This window comes from Myotis davidii, unplaced genomic scaffold (genome assembly GCF_000327345.1).
Source record: "Myotis davidii unplaced genomic scaffold, ASM32734v1 scaffold1290, whole genome shotgun sequence".
Lineage (NCBI taxonomy): Eukaryota > Metazoa > Chordata > Mammalia > Chiroptera > Vespertilionidae > Myotis > Myotis davidii.
Genome location: NW_006282186.1, coordinates 481,741 through 498,436, shown reverse-complemented (window position 1 = coordinate 498,436; position 16,696 = coordinate 481,741). Strand labels below are relative to the sequence as shown.

At 40.6% G+C, this 16,696-nt stretch overlaps 1 protein-coding gene across 3 annotated transcripts in view; it reads left to right on the top strand.

Moving 5' to 3' along the window:
• Nucleotides 1-16,696, top strand: part of MKLN1 (muskelin 1) — a 346,320-nt gene that overhangs the window by 18,828 nt on the left and 310,796 nt on the right. Inside the window, exons 2-3 of one of the 3 annotated variants that reach the window (XM_015567031.1) lie at nt 2,811-2,936; nt 5,190-5,313. The exons of 1 other annotated variant lie outside the window; for it this stretch is intronic. The gene's annotated coding sequence lies outside the window, so the exon portion shown is untranslated. The remainder of the gene's footprint in view (nt 1-2,810; nt 2,937-5,189; nt 5,314-16,696) is intronic. One more of the 3 variants, XM_006752701.2, reaches the window with a different exon arrangement.

Sequence of the window (16,696 nt, the reverse complement as noted above, 5' to 3'; positions counted from 1 at the left end):
TTAATTAATTAATTAAATGAGAGCATAAAAGAAGAAAAGATATGATGTCTTAGGATTTCATAATTAGTCAGGAACCAAAACAGGTGAGCTATTTTGAAATATTAGAATTTTGAACTCTGAAATTTTTCCAGATAGCAATCGGGATTTAGTGATGCAAACTTTTTTTTTTAAATTGACTTTAGAAAGAGAGAGAGGAAGGGAGAGAGAAACATTGATTTGTTGTTCCACTTGTTTATGCGTTCATTGGTTACTTCTTGCATGTACCCTGACCAGGGATCAAACCTGCAACCTTGGCATATCTGGATGACTCACTAACCAACTGAGCTACCTGGCCAGGGCGCAAAGCTTTTCTTAAGAGACAAGGGAATTAAAAGAATTTCAAGGCAGTAGGGTTAGTCTGGGAGAAAGTTCTGTATGAGTTCTCTAGCAGTTGCATTTTATCCTGGGACCCACTTCCTAAAGGCCTTCATGCAGAACTTCTCAGAGGCTTCAGGGAAGAGCTGTCCCTTCAGGGACTTGGTGGAGGATTTTCAGAACCTATTTCCAAACATCTCTTGCTAGTTTGTGGGGATGCTAAGAAGCCTATAAGGCTGGTTCTCATTATTTTGAGTCTGTGCAGCACCAAGTATGAATGGTTAGAAAGAGGTGAACAGGATAAATTGGATCCATCCAACACACTGCATTTGAAAATGTTGTATTTGGAAGAATTTCTATATAAAATTTTTATACTGAAATAATAACAGAGATAGGCTAAGTGATCACCTTTATTTGATAAATGGGTAGGATGAACACTTACCTGTCATCCCCTAGAATAGAACAGTTATGAAATATAAAGAATACAGACCTTGGGTAGACCAGACCCTGCCTTTGATTGTGTGCTGTTTGATTGTGTGCTGTGACATTCCTCAAATACAGTTTCAAAAGGCGCATTGATGCCTGAAATACACAACTGCCCTTCTTCCTAGCATGCTCAGATCTAGGAACACCTTCTCTAGGTCTTCCTCACACTCTCCGACAGAGGCCAATCCTCTCTCCTTGCTCCCCAGACCATTTACCCGTGGGCTCCATCTCCACACCTACCCACACGGAGCTACAGTTGTTTTCTCCTCTGGCTCCCTCATTCAACTGTGAGTTTCCTGAAGTCAATGATTTTGTCTTCTTCCTATTTTTATCTTTAGCTTCAAGAATAGTGTTGTGCATTTTGGGCACACAAGCAATGTTTGTTGAGTAGATGCATGAATGCTTAAGAGTGTGAATGAGTGAATGAATGAGTGAGTGAATGAATGAATGAATGAATGAAGTGAATGGGTATATGAAAAGATCAGAAAAATGTTAACCCTCAAATGGAAGCTAATACAAGCATAAAAGTGTCAATGACTTTACATATATGCAGATTTTATGCATCTAATGGTACTTTCCAAATCCTATTGAGATGATGAGACCTCGGCAGCATACATAATGCATAAGAAGAGGAGAGTGATACACACATCGGCTGATAACATGTGTGGCACGAGATGATGAGAATGGTGCTGATTAACATCAGAGTTCAGGGATAGGAATTAATTGCTTTTGATCTAGATTTGTTGAGCACATGAACATTTTGGTTTTAGTTATTTCTCTTAAGCAAAGTTTTTTCATTTTAGAATTTAAGGGTAAGATATACCTTAATAGACAGGTTTATCTAAAGCATGGCTTCATTGTAAAAAAAAAAAAAAAAAAAAAAGGAAGGAAAGAAAGAAAACCAACAGCTATTATATTTCTAAAATGGAAGTTACATTGAACCAGTTATTTTATTCCCACATGCCTCAGTTTCTTTCATGCAAATTTGTAAAATGATGATAGCCCTTACTAGTATTCACATTATAAAAGTGTTGTTACTGTAAATTAGATCGTAGAAAATGGGTTATGATGTCTTCTTTGAAAGCTAAGCACTATACACAAATGAGGTATTATTATTTAGTTTTTCCTTTTCGATCTCGTTAAATGAGAATTAGATGGAAACTCCCCTTCAAGGACTATCCAGTGGGTAAATGATTATTGACTTGAGTGAAATGAAAAAAACACACACACAAAAAAAACTTCAGCTGTAAACTCAGTTTGTGCAGCTTAGCTAGTCCACGCACAAGGCAAAATGATTGTATTTATCTATGATGTTTACCACTATCCTCTATCTCCTCTTTGTGCTCTAATCACAAACTGAAGACGGCTACGCCTGTCAGTTCAGTCATAGCATGCATTTTGGAGAACATAAATATCCTGGAATGATTACAAGTAAGAAATAATGTTTCAACTAATCAAGCCATGCAGCTAGTTGTGTGATTGGCTCAGAGCCTAAATGAACACTGTCAGTCAGGCCTTCACCTCAACTCCTGGTTCTTAAGCTTGGGAAGCCTTTCAATGAGTTGCTGCTGACGCTTCCGTGCTATCTTCTGTTATGAAGGCAGGAGAGGGCTTGTGAAAATAAGGTTGTTGTGAATGCCAGAAACTTTACTTTCTGTGATGAAGGCATGAGAGCGAAAACAGTACCGTGAAAGGATTCAGGATACAGAGCTGGTGGGATATACACCCCTGGCCAGCATAATTGCACCTGGCCTCTGTGCATGTATAACAGCGTCAGCCCATTTCTAGTTCTTGGCCCCTGCACTTGGACTGTCCCAGCTCCTCCCCGTCGGCCGGACCCCTTACAGTGTCCATCCCTTACGTCTTGGCTCACCTTCAGTCCTGAGGACTAACCTTCAGCATTACTTGCACTTGTGGTCATCTGTTTTCCACCTGACCCATTTATTTTGGCTTCCGGATTTTGCTCACAGAGAACCCCTGCCTGACTGGATAGTTGTCTGGCCAGCTGTGGGGCCAGCTGCCTGCTCCCCTCTCCAAGGTGACCAAACTCCTTCCCCCTCCCTGTAACTGGCCCAATGCATGAGCTACGGCAATAGGTGAGCGACAGTGACAACGCAACAAGTGCTTCTGACCAGGTTTCACCTGTGACGGTCATTTCATCGGTGGGCTGCTCAGGTGCCCATTCACGCACCTCATGGGCCTTAGGTCCAGGGAGCCTGCGTGGACCTGAGGGATCTAGTGAAGGGATGTGGGTGGAAGAAGCCTTAAGAAGAGAGCACGAAAGGCAGACCTAGCTTACTCCACAGTTTTAGCCGCATCCTGCACTGGTTGTGAGATGCCTGTCCATCACCCAGGCCACCCCTCCCAAGAGCATTGCCTTGTGGTCAGGTGAGCTAATGGAAAGGCGGTGAGGGAGCCTTCACAGTGGCCCCATTTCCCCACCATTGAGAAGAAAACCCAGGGATTGTATCTTCCACTTTTAAGGCAAACTTTTAAAAACAGTTGTCTACGTTCACTGGTTCCATTTGTTCAACTCACTATGGCCTGGCATCTGCCTCCACTGGCCCTGCTTCTGGCCAGGAGGTGCTCATCCATGGCACTTCTCCGTCTTTTTCTCATCTGATTTCTTGACAGCACCTGCCTTTGTTGACCACAGTCTGCTGGAAACGTGCTTTCTCTTGTCCTCTGTGATGCCTCATATTCCTGGTTTCCCTCCTAACCTTCCGGCTGCCCGTCTCACTCTCTCTTCCGGGGATCCTTTCTCTGCCCACCTTTAAGCTTTGGTGTTCCTCTGGGTTCTCTCCCGGGCCCCACCCTCTCCCCCAACATTCACCCAGGGCATCTCCTTCATCCCTTTGGATTCTATTGTTGCCTGTTACGTACTGGTGATTCCTAAACCTGTATCCTCAGACTTTTAGATCAAACTGCCTACTGCTACCCTGAAAATATTCCCCAGGAACCAAACATGACCAGGGCTGAACTTGTCCCATTCTCCCCCAAATCTCCTCTGTTTTGTATTTGTATTTTCGCTGTCTCAGTGATAGCATTGTCCACACAGCTGTTCAAGTCAAAAATCTGAGCAGCAGTCTTGTCTTCCTTCCCTTTAAAACTCAAACATTCTAGCAATCACAGTTTCAGTAGAATCTTCCTCCTCTGTCACGTGGCTTGTAAGGTTATGAGTAATTTGGTCCCACGGACTTTCCTGGCCCATGTCTGACCGCTCTGCCGCAGCTGTGCCGGACAGTTTTCAGTGCTCAGGTGCTCGGCACGCACAGCATGCATCTGTCCCCTTCGGAACTTGCATCCACGGAAAGAGACCTGCTTCCCCTCGCTCCTGGACAGACTCCGTCACACTTTGTAAATCTTCGTGTAGAAGGCACTCACTTCCAATCCCCCCAGAGTTTGGGTTAGGTGACCCTCTTAGAGCTCTGGGTGCTTTTCTCTTCATAACACACTGCTTTCTCAGAGCTGCCTTTCTGGCTACTGTAAGGTCCCTGTAAGCAGGGACCATACTTTCCCCATTCACCTTTGCATTCCTAACACCAACAAAGCATTTGGTACAAAATAGATGCTCAGTGGAGATGAATGAATATAAATGTTAAAACTGTCACTACATGGAAGCAACCTAAGTGCCCATCAGTAGATGACTGGATAAAGAAGATGTGGTACATGTTATACAATGGAATATTACTCAACCATAAAAATGAATGAAATCTTATCATTTGCAACAACATGGACCTGGAGAGTGTTATGCTGAGTGAAATAAGTTAGTCAGAGAAAGACGAGTACCATATAATTTCACTTACATGTGGAATCTAAAAAGCAAAATAAAGAAACAAAACAGAAACAGACTCATAGGTGCAAAGAACAAACTGATGGTTGCCAGATGGGGGATGGGTTGGGGAAGCTGGATGAAAAAGCTGAAGGATTCAGAAGTAAAAATTGGTGGTCACAAAATAGTCACGGGGATACAAAGTACAGCAAAGGGAATATAATCAATAATATTGTAATAACTATATGACTCCCAGTGGGCACTAGACTTATTGGGGGGATCACTTTGTAAATTATGTAAGTGGTTAACCACTATGCTGTGCACCTGAAACTAATATAAAATAATATTGAATGTCAACTGTAATTGGAAAAAGTCTTATTGTGAGAATACAAAATCAATTTCCAATCATAGGGTGCAATTAAGATTTTACTAAACAAAGATTTAACAAGTCTCTCTAACATGAAAAGGACTAGAAGATTAAAGATATTAAGAAGAATTTATTAATGTTAGAATCGTGAGCAGAGAGTAGCTGATAGAGGTAGATTTCAAATCGGTCCCTTATGGGCTTCTTTTCCAGAAGCCAGTGTCCAGGCCCTGGGAGCCGAGGCTGGGGCCACCCAAGCACTCCATCCTCTTGACTCTCCATAAACGATTGGACTCATAACACAGTCCATACTTGAGAACATGGGGCTTGGAATAAGGTAAGAGTTAGTTTTTCTGCTTTTTCCTCTATTATTTAATCTCCAACCATATAGTATACTTGCATAACAAAATTCTAAAATTCTCTCTCTCGAGTCCTCATCGGGGAGGTGTGACTGCTTCCCTGCTAGCCTCACTGGTCTCACAAGGTTTGAATATCCTATGCATGTGAAGAAATGTGAAGTCTCTTGAGGAATTATGTCCTTTTGAATTTTCTTATTTCATGACTATTTAAATTCTTCATCATTAATCTCGATTTTTCCCCAGTATAACTACACATAGAGAAAAATGAGTTTTGAGGAATCAGAAAGACTTGCTGCCCACTCTGGGACACCTTCTGGGCCAGATGCATGCTCAGAATGCAAGACATGAGCAGGGCAATCAAACTTCAAAACAGCTCTGCATTATCCGTACTGTCTATGAACAGCCCCACAATCCACCCCCACAATTAACTTTCTCTAGCCCCTTATCTGCTTTAGTTTTTCATTAAAAAAAAAAACACCTTAGCATTATGTATTGATCTTCTTATTTATTTATTTAAAAAAATATTTTTATTGACTTCAGAGAGGAATGGGGAGGGAAAGTTAGATAGAAACATCAGTGATGAGAGAGAATCATTGATGGACTGCCTCCTGCATGCCCACTGCTGGGGATCAAGCCCGCAACCCATGCATGTGTCCTTGACCAGAATCGAACCCTGGACCTTCTGGTCCACAGGCCGATGCTCTATCCACTTACCCAAACCAGCTAGGGCTTATTTGTTTATTCTTTATCTCTTCTACTAGAATGTAAGCTTCATGAGTCAGGGAGTGTGTGTGTGTGTGTGTGTGTGTGTGTGTGTGTGTGTTTACCACTATGTGCTTAGCATTTGGTACATAGTAGGCACTCAATAAATATTTGTTGATTAAAAAAAATGATGTCTTTTTATAATTTTGAAGTGGCTGATGCACATCTAGATCTCCAGGGATCTGTACAAGTCTGGTTTGCAGCCTCGTCGCCCTTAATGTTTTATTGATGATGAAGATGATAGCATTGATGGCATGCTGAACACGTCTAGAGATGACACACAACTAGGAAGAATAACAAATAAGTTGGATGATACAATCTGGATTCCCCTCCCCTGCAAAGTGTCATAATGAATCACATCTATACATATAAAAGGCTAATATGCAAAGTGTCCCCCGGGAGTTCGACTGAGAGAGCGGAGTGCGATTGCTCACTATGATGTGCGCTGACCACCAGGGGCAGCATGGAACAAAGGAAGGCCCAGGCCAGCAGCCAGCAGCCAGGGAAGGGAGGCCCTGACTGGCAGCCGGAAGGCCCCAATTGGCCCTAATCACCGGCCAGGCCTAGGGACCCTATCCATGCATGAATTTCATGCACCGGGTATCTAGTTTCATTATAAAGTCAATGGGGACAAATACAAAGTACTCAAAGATCCAAAAATTTAATTATACAAGTACAGGTAGAGGGTGAGATGGCCTACAATTGCTCACGTAGGAAGGTTTAATCTCCTACTGATTATGAGTAAAGGATGAATCAGCACAGTGTGATGGAACTTACAAAAAAAATCAATCTTTTGTTGTGTTAATAGAAATATAGTGTTCAAGTAGGAAAGTTTCTCTAGTGCTCACTGGTAATCAGGCCACATTTGTTCTGTTTTATGAATTCTGATCTTCAGCCTTTAAGGGAGACATTGATAAGTGAAAGGTTTTTCAAGATTAAAAAGGGATAACAAGGGATCTGGTAATCAGTGTCCTATCAGGGACTATTAAAAGAGCTAAGTCTGTGTGTGGAAGTGTGAGGAGGAGGGTGATAGCCAGCGCCATCCTGCAGAGGAGAGAGTAGATTTCTTCTGAGTAATCCCAAATGACAGATCAAGGACCCATGAGTGAAAGGTGTAAGCATGTATATCATAACCCACTAGAATATTCAACAATTAGATTTTCCCAACAGTCAACTGGACAATTTCTAGAGGTTGTAAGTTCCCTGGCCGTGGTGGTATCCAAGCAGAAGCTGGGCATTCATTCACACCCTACTCACTGAATACACTTGTGATGGAAGTTCAAACACTGGGGTGTTTGGATTGTGTTCATCACAATAGCAAGCACATGAGTGCTTATTACTTGGCAGGTACTATAAAAAGTAATTAATGTGGGTTGCTATTTTTAATGCTCACGTCAATCCTACTAGCTCCATCTTATGTATGAGAAAAGTGAGGTTTAAAGAGGTTAGGTAACTTGTCCAAGTTCTTACACTTTGTAAAAACAGAGCAAGAATTTGAATTTAGGCAGTTAGATCCCTGACCTTTATTATGCTGTAAAGGGCTCCCACTTCTAAAACACCATTTGTTCCCACCCTGAAGTTCTGTTTGTAGTAATCAAACCAAGGAGCTTATAATCTCTAGTTGTAAATAATTCTATAAGTAAGTAGGTCCCTCCAATACAGTATGTGAGAATTAAATTAGCCTGGGCATTTGCCACTTGTGGTACATACACTATGTGGAGCCCAGCATAGGACCTGGCACACAATACGTGCTCAGTGATTATGTATTAAGTAGAAAGAAGGAGTGGATGCAACTACACAAGCTGCATTTGAAATGACAGAATCTCAATTATGTTGAGGCCAAGGAGAAACAATTACCTTTTGGGGTGATCTACTGAGGACCCTTGGCAGAAAGTGATAATCCATCATTCTTGGCAAAAGCCATGAGAATTCCTGCTCAGGCGTTTGGACAACATTCATTTAAACAAACATTTATTGAGTACCTGTCCTGTACCAGGTATGTGCAATGTGCTGAGGGTGAAGAGGTGAATCAGAAGATGCAGCGTTAGTGGGGGAGATGGACAAGTTAACAAATTCTAATGATACAATGTGACAAGTGCTATAACAGGTGAGAGAGAGAGAGAGAGAGAGAGAGAGAGAGAGAGAGGTCTGTATGGGCATGATTTAAGTATTATAGAAGCATAGAGCAGAAAGGAACTTATTCTACTTAGTTGAAAGAGTTGTTTAATACTTGATTACGTTTTTGGAATGACTGCCACATGCATTATATGAGTTTATGACCATGGGAAGTTGTGACCCCTTTTTGTACAGAAGGAGAGGTTAGGTGAATTCCCCGAGGTCATGCAGCTAGGGGTAATAATTGCAGACATTTACTGAGTGCTTAGGATACCTGAGGCTCTGTGCTAAGCTCTGTTAAGACATTTAATCTTCACAACAATTCAGTGAGGTTGTTATTGATATCATCACCATTTTACAAATGAGAGAACCAAGGCACGAGATTTAAGTAACTTGCCTAGAGTCCCATAGCTAGAGAGTGGCTTTAACAGGCACACATTTACCCACTGCATTACATTGCCTTTAACTTGTGCCCTGAAGAGGCGGAGCTCACACTTAGATTCTGACTCCAAATTCAGCTTCCTCTCCAGTGACCTTGCTCTTTAGCAATATTGTACCCAGATGAAAAGAAATGGGGTGTGTGTGTGGGTACAAGGAGAGAGTGCGTGGGTGGGGCATCCCTGGAAGTGATTGGGAGGGGCACCGGTAAAATCTGGCTGACACGCCAGTTGTGTAAGCAGGGTTTCTCGGGGCAGCCAGAACGTGGCCTGTTGTTCTCCAGATCAGCGGTCTGGGCTCCGGGGACTATGATTTGTTACTCATGGGAACAAGCCACCAACACTTGCCCAGAGGCCTTTTAAAATCTAGTTTAAATTTTTCTAAAAGAAGAAAACAAGATGTAAAACATTAAGAATGAAACAAGTTAAATTCAATACCTTATATATAAGCAAGAACAGAGATACAGAAAAGGAGAAACGAGGCACAGAATTGCTTAAATTGTCCCAGCTTTCTCTCCGTAATAAAAATTCTTGGATTGAAAAATAGCTCAATCGAATATTACTGTGTCTTAATAATGAAGCTGCATTGGCTCTGTGGCAGATCTCAGAAAGAACTGGTATTCAAATGAATGAACTGGATTACCCTTCCCTCAGCAGTTACAACTTCAGCTGATGTGGACATGACCTATGCGATCAAACCTACTGCTTTTTTAAGACATCCACCTCCCATAAATGTTGGAGATCCGGGCATTTAAAAATCAACTGCAAGCTGGGGTTTCTGTGGTAGGCGGAGAGGCAGAAAAGGTCAATGTTCTTTGGCCTTCTTTCCTTCAGAGCAGGTGGGGGTTTTTGGTTTTGTTTGGTTTTTAGAATTTTGTCCATGTATAGAGACCCAGTAGATTCAACTGATTATCGTGGCCTTTGTGTTTATGGATTTCTGTTTTCTTGGCTTCAGGTCCTTGGAAACATTTGTTTTGAAGGTGGCAGGAGAGTTAGTCATGTTTTATTTTTGTTGTTCCTATTTATGTTTGAGATCCTTTAGTTTAAGTCTACTTCCAAAGTATTGTGTAACTGTATTTACGTCTCCACAAGTAAAATATTCCAGTAGTCACTTCTAGCACAACTTTATAGGAATACGTAATGATTTGATGTCCAGTTGATGCCCATCAGAACGAGTCTGTAGCATTAGAAGCTAGAACAAGGGTATGCATTGGAAAATTTATGTTTGGGATTTATAACTGGGCTTAGCATTAAACATGTGAAGTTTCAAGTTTCTTAGATCAATTATTTTTGAGTTACCAAGCAGCCAAATTCTTATAAACATATTTTTCCTTTCCATTACTGAGTCAACAAAAGCTGGAAAACTCTTTTCTCACATGTTCCAGTCTTTAACTCAGCCTGAAGGTAAATTGCTTTTTAGAAACCACATCCCAAACAAACAGTTTTTCATGAAGTTATGAGTAAATGAATAGAGTGGGCTCTACTGGCATTTGGGATGTACGTCTAATTAGAACTCTCCGTATTTCAAACATATAATTTACTAAAGTTGGGGTTTTTAATTCCTAGCTTTGAGTCCGCCGGGATGAAACAAGTGACCCTTGGTGGAAATATGTCAAGAATCAACTTTCTCAGGTTGACTTTTTGTTTGCTGGTCACCAAATCGAAACACTGTTTATGCGCAGGCCTAAAGGTGTCCGAACCTTCTATACACTTTGTTAAAAGATCAAGGCAGAAAGCTAGCTCTGCTTCGCTGCTGTGAAGAGCAGATTGACTGTCCCTTCTCCTTGATGAGAGAGGCTCCCTCCCAGCTGTGCCATTGTGGCTGCGATAGGAAGCACATTGCACTCGAGTACATCCAGTGTGTAGGGGAGACAGAGAGCCCCGACTTTACAATTTAATGGATGATTGTCTGCCTTTGAACTGACTTCACGTACTTTCTGGTGCAAAGCTGGTTAGGCACCAAGGACTTCTACACACGCTCTCAATCATCAATGCTCATATACCAAAGTGGGGACACAAGATTTGCAATCAACTAGATAATTGTGTGACTTGAACAAGCACCTTAACCTCTCTCCAAAATAACTATTTCTCGGGGTTATTGTTTGTAATCAATAATTGAGACTGTAGGTGAAAATACTTGGCCAAAGCCTGGCATATCGTTGCAAGTGGGTATTGAATTTACGGGAAGTATATAACAATCCATGGACTCTCAAATGGACCCAAATCATTATCTGCCTTCAGCCATTTTTTTAAATTAAAAAATGTCACTTCCAAACGAATAACTACATATATCAATAACTTTGTTTTAAAGTCTACATTCAGAACAAAATGTTACTTTTATGATAGTCTGCTCATATATTTCACAACAACAGCTGACTACGGTTTCTTTAGGAGAAAATTGCATGTGAACACAGAAGGAAAATTGGATAAATGAAATGTCTTTATTTCAAAATAAATGAAGACGGGATGGTTATCTGATTAAAGATAATTCCCATGATGACATAATTACTATATGTAATTATAAAACATACAGTACTTTTTTTGCCATTGTGACTGCGATAGGAAGCACATTGAGGCTGGTGGTGCTCAATGGTTAGAGCATCAGCCTGTATACCAGAGGGTTGTTGGTTCGATTCCCTGGCTCCATCAGGCGTATTCAGGAGGCAACCAATCAATGTGTCTCCCTCACATTGATGTTTCTCTCTCTCTTTCTCCCCGCCCCCTCTTTCTCCCACTCTCTCTAAAAATCAATGGGGGAGGGCAGGGAGACATGTTTTTATAACTTGGTTTTATGTTTTTCCTGACCTTAAAGGACTAATTTTCTCATAATTGAATGACAAACCCTGCAGTACCAGTATTAACTATTAATATGCTAAAAATACCCATTAACTATTTTTTTTCTTTAATTGCATCTACTGTCATGGCCTTGCATTTATTTCAGTGATACAAAGAGAGTTATTTAAACTCCTTGCTCTCTCTGCATATTAGAGAGACAGAAGCATTCATCCGACCCAGTTAACTGAAAAAAGGACTCGCCCAAGTTGCCAGGAACTAACACTGTAGTAAAATTACAAGAAAATTGTGTTAAGAAACCTTGTCTTTTCTACAAGTTATTTGACCGAAACCTGAGGTGCTGAATTTTAGTACAAAGGTGACTTTGGAGGAGAAAATGTGTGCCAAACTGGATCCGTTGTTTTTGTGTTATGTAAGGAGGAGAAACAGAATTAACTGTTTACTCCTAAGCTATAATTTTAAGATTATTCTATTACACTGAATGGCAAAATTTCCAAGCCTCAAACTTTGCTTTAGAGTTCCAGTTTCATGAACTAGTATCTGCACCTAAGCAAAACTAAATATAATTAAATATTAAATAATTTGCCTTGCCCAATTATATTTAAAGCATACAAAGTAATTTTGTTCACTGTGTCAGAAGTGAATTCTAGTTGAATTGTGAAAATGGTATTGTTAAACAGCTAAAAGGTTTTTCTTTTTAAATAATTTTTCCTGGTTATAAAGAATATGATTCCAGCCCAACTGATGTGGCTCAGTGGTTGAGCATCAACCTATGAACCTGAAGGTCACGGTTTGATTCTGAGTCAGGCACATGCCCGGGTTGTGGGCTCGATCTCCAGTGTGGGGCAGAAGACAGTCAATCAATGATTCTCTCTCATCCTTGATGTTTCTATCTCTCTCTCCCTCTCCCTTCCTCTCTGAACTCAATAAAAATATGTATTTTTTTAAAAAGAATATGATTCCACTTAAATGTGGGATCTAAAAACCCCCAAAGTAAATGAATAAACAAAACAAAACAGAAACAGGCCCATAGATATAGAGAACAAGCTAATGGTTGCCAAAGGGGAGGGGTGAGGGAAGGGAAATAAAAATTGTTTTTAAATTTAAAAAAAGAAATGTGGAATCTCAGGCCACCCTGGAATCTTTTGAGGACTCTCTAGTTCAGAAAAGGCTCATAAAAAAAGGAATATATGTGTAGTCCAAAAGATATAGAAATACAGTAGAGTAAAAACAAGAAGATAAAAATCACCAAATCATTCATAATTCTATCACCCAGAGATAATCACCATTAACATTTTGTTGTATTTCCTTATACTGGGTGTTTACACACACACACACACATACACACACACACACATGCTCATTATATATAAATATTAATATTTTATTATAGAAAATTTAAGACACAGACAAAAGTAGACAGGGAGCATGATGAATCCATGTAGCCATCAACCTGTGATGGCAAACCCATCAATACTACCTTCCTCTTCCCCACTCAACTTATTTTAAAGCAAATTCCAGAAATTGTGTCATCTTACCATAAATATTTCAATATGGTTCTGTAAAAGATAAGAACTCTTAAAAACATAACTATTATTACATCTGAACTAATTAATATTAATACTTCAATAAGATGAAATATTCAGCCTCTTTCAAATTTTTACTTACCACATAAATGCTATAAATTATATTATGGTTTGTTTGAAAAAGGATCCAAATAAGATTCACATACAGTAATGAGCTTGGTAGATATACCTGTTAAATCTTTTTAAACACATAAACAGGTTTCTACTCTAATATACTGTATATAGTTTTTATATACTGTATAGAAGCTACATGTGTATATATAAACCATATATATATAGTTTAACATGTTTTTCTGTCTTCTGTGTTTCTTAAAACTATCTATTAGCTTTATCAGATTCAGATTTCTCTTTTTTTGCAAGACTGGTTCACAGTGTGTTTTGTCATTGGGAAGTGCATAATGTGTAATAATATCTTCTTTTATGATATTATCTAGGTTTATTAGTCTATTAAGGATTGTAAAATAGTGATATGTTAATCCTATTATTCCTTGAGTTGATTTTCTGGCATGTGCCAAAGGTGCCCAAAGGTGTTTTGTTACTTTGCTTTTGTTTTCTTAATTATCCTTTCAGCTCATTAATTGAAATATTTTAATGCAATAGGTCTTATTTATTATTCTTACTAATGCTGAAATTATCTGTAATAGGCCCATGGTAGCCTCTTCAAATTGGCTCCTGAATTCTTTTGACATGACCCTAGTAGTCTTTGATAGCTTCCCTGCTATTTGGTATGATAAGATGGTCCAGGCTCATCTTATATAGTTACACACAGTAAAATGTCTATTTATATTTAAGATTTAAGTACATATAAATATAATACCAAACCATAGGATAGAAACTATATCAGCCACAGACTGGAAACAACCACATATCTATTAACAGAGGACTGATTGAACAAAGTATGGTACAGCTACACAGTAGAGTTCTGTGCAGTTATATATGAACTAGTAGCCCTGTGCACGAATCCGTGCACTAGTAGCTCTCTGTGGGGCCTGGCCACTCTGTGCCCACTGCCCACAGGCTCTCAGGGGCCCAGAGGCCCATCTGCGGCCGGGCACAGAATGCTTGCGTCATCACCAGGCGATGACACAAGCATCCCCTATCCCCCCCTGTCCCCCCTCGCCTGCTCCGTGCCTGCTCTCAGCAGCTGCCCCCCCCTTCCCGGGACTGGGGGACTCTGGCAGGGCTGAGAGGACTGGGTGCTGCCATCTTGTGGCTATGGGCACTGCCATCTTTGTGACAGAGTGATGGTTAATTTGCATATTACCCTTTTATTAGATAGGATTAAGAATCTTCAGATATACTTATATGGTTGATCTCTAGGTTATATTGCAAGTAAAACCGCAATGGAGAGAAAAGTAGTCCAGGATACTATAATTTATGTAAGAATGGATATCTACACTAATAAAAGAGAAACATGGTAATTGGCATACGACCGCTACCATTCCCATTGGCTAATCAGCAAAATGTGCAAATAAACTGGCAGCCAAGATGGTGGCCAGCAGCCAGGCAGCTGATGCGAACAGGGAGGCTTGCTTGCTTCAGTGACGGAGGACTCCAACGTTCCCCGCCTGACTTGCCGGCCTCTCAGCTGCAACTCTAAGTAACTATATGGGCTTCAGCCAGCCAGACCACAACATTGTATCAAATACAGACGGTAAACAAAGGCCAGAAACCTGTTTTCAGCAGCCGAGGCCTCAGAGCTAAAGCGGGCCCAGAATAAAAAAAAAAAGAACAAAAGGAGCGGTTGGGAGCTTCAGTCCCAGCCTGAAAACAGCCCTCAGCCCCACACCCAGACTGGCCAGGCACCCCAGTGGGGACCCCCACCCTGATCCAGGACCCCCTTCAGGGAAACCCAGCCGGCCCCCACCCATGCACCAGGCCTCTATTCTATATAGTAAAAGGGTAATATGTCTCCCAGCACCGGGATCAGCGGAGCCGAGAGGCCTCCCGGCACCGGGATCAGCGTGACAGGGGGCAGCGCCCAAACCCCCCGATCACCCTGTAGCTCTGTGTGTGACAGGTGGCGGTGCCCCAACTCCCCAATACGCCCTGCTCTGAGCCCGACCAGGGGCTGCACCTAGGGATTAGGCCTGCCCTCTGCCACCCGGGAGCAGGCCTAAGCCAGCAGGTTGTTATCTCCCGAGGGGGCCCAGACTGCGAGAGGGCACAGGCCGGGCTGAGGGACCCCCCTTCCCCCGAGTGCACAAATTTTTGTGCACCGGGCCTCTAGTAAGTATATATTTACATACATTTATATCCACACATATATGAATGTATATATATACACACACACTCACACACACACATATATATATATGCTTATGATAAAGAACAAACAATGGAAGGATATACATCACAAAACAATAGTTACCTATAAGAGGTAGAAAGAAAAGAAGTGGAAGGGATGGTGATAGAAATTAGACTTCTTTGAATTTACCTTGTTTTATAGATCTGACTTTGGAATCATATAAATATATTACATAATTATAAAAATACTAATTTTAAAATGCAACTTCTAATATTTTTTAAAAGCCTAATTGTGTATCCACATGGTGGCATACAGAGAATTATTTTAAATCATTTCAAGATCATCCCACATGTAGTGGGATATACCCTAAAAACAAAAAGAACTGCAAACCACTTTTTAACAGTTTTTGGTCATCATATTGTTGGTGGTAGTGTTGCTATTGCTATTGTGGGGAATATGGGAGAAGCAAATATCAATTATGGGATATTCTAATTCTATCATGCTCCGTGTCCTGGAGAATCAGGATCCTCAGCTTGGAAGGAAGAAAATATAGATGAAAAAGAGAAGAGGTTAAAAACCCTGATGTTCTGCATTTGAATTAGAAGTTAGTGACATAAACTTATGATGCATATGTGTATGTATAGATATATTTCCTGTCTCTTCTGTTCACTAAAAAGACTTAGAAACAGTGACTAAGCCAGTAGCAATAAGCACCCTATGCAATGATCTGACTGAGTCAGGAAAGATGCCACACACATATACACATATATGATAAATGTGTATATATTCATATATACACATATTTAATATACTCTGTGCAACATCAGTTGCTTAGCCATTCTTCTATTTCTGGGTACTTAGGTTATTTCCAAATCTTTACAGTTATATGTAATACTGCAACATTATATGTAATACTGCAACAAAGCATTGTGCACTTATTATTTTTTTAGTACACATTCCTATCAGTGAGATCACCTGGTCAGAGGGTAGGAACATGTTTAAGCTCTTGATTAGTATGGTCCAATCGCCTCTAGAAAGGTAATGACAGGTTACAGGCCAAGCGGCCGTGCAGGAGAGTGACTGCTTCATCCATTTCATCGTTACGGACATTTTGGACATTTACCTTGACACATTTCTGCCAATATGAACTACGTCAGGTAAAGTCCCTCCTTTTCCTCCTTTTCTGTGTTTTCCCCTCCTGCTAATTCTTGTAGAGAAACTTTAAAAATTGAGAATACCACATGGGAAAACTACACTGAAGGAACATTTTTGTGTTTACATTCTGAACAAATAACTGCATATCAACATAGATTAGAATGGCCTCTCAAACTAAATGCATGACTTATAATTAATGGAATTGCCAATACTTCCGTTGCAAACATATATATCATGAATGTATTAAGACATTAACTTTTATAGC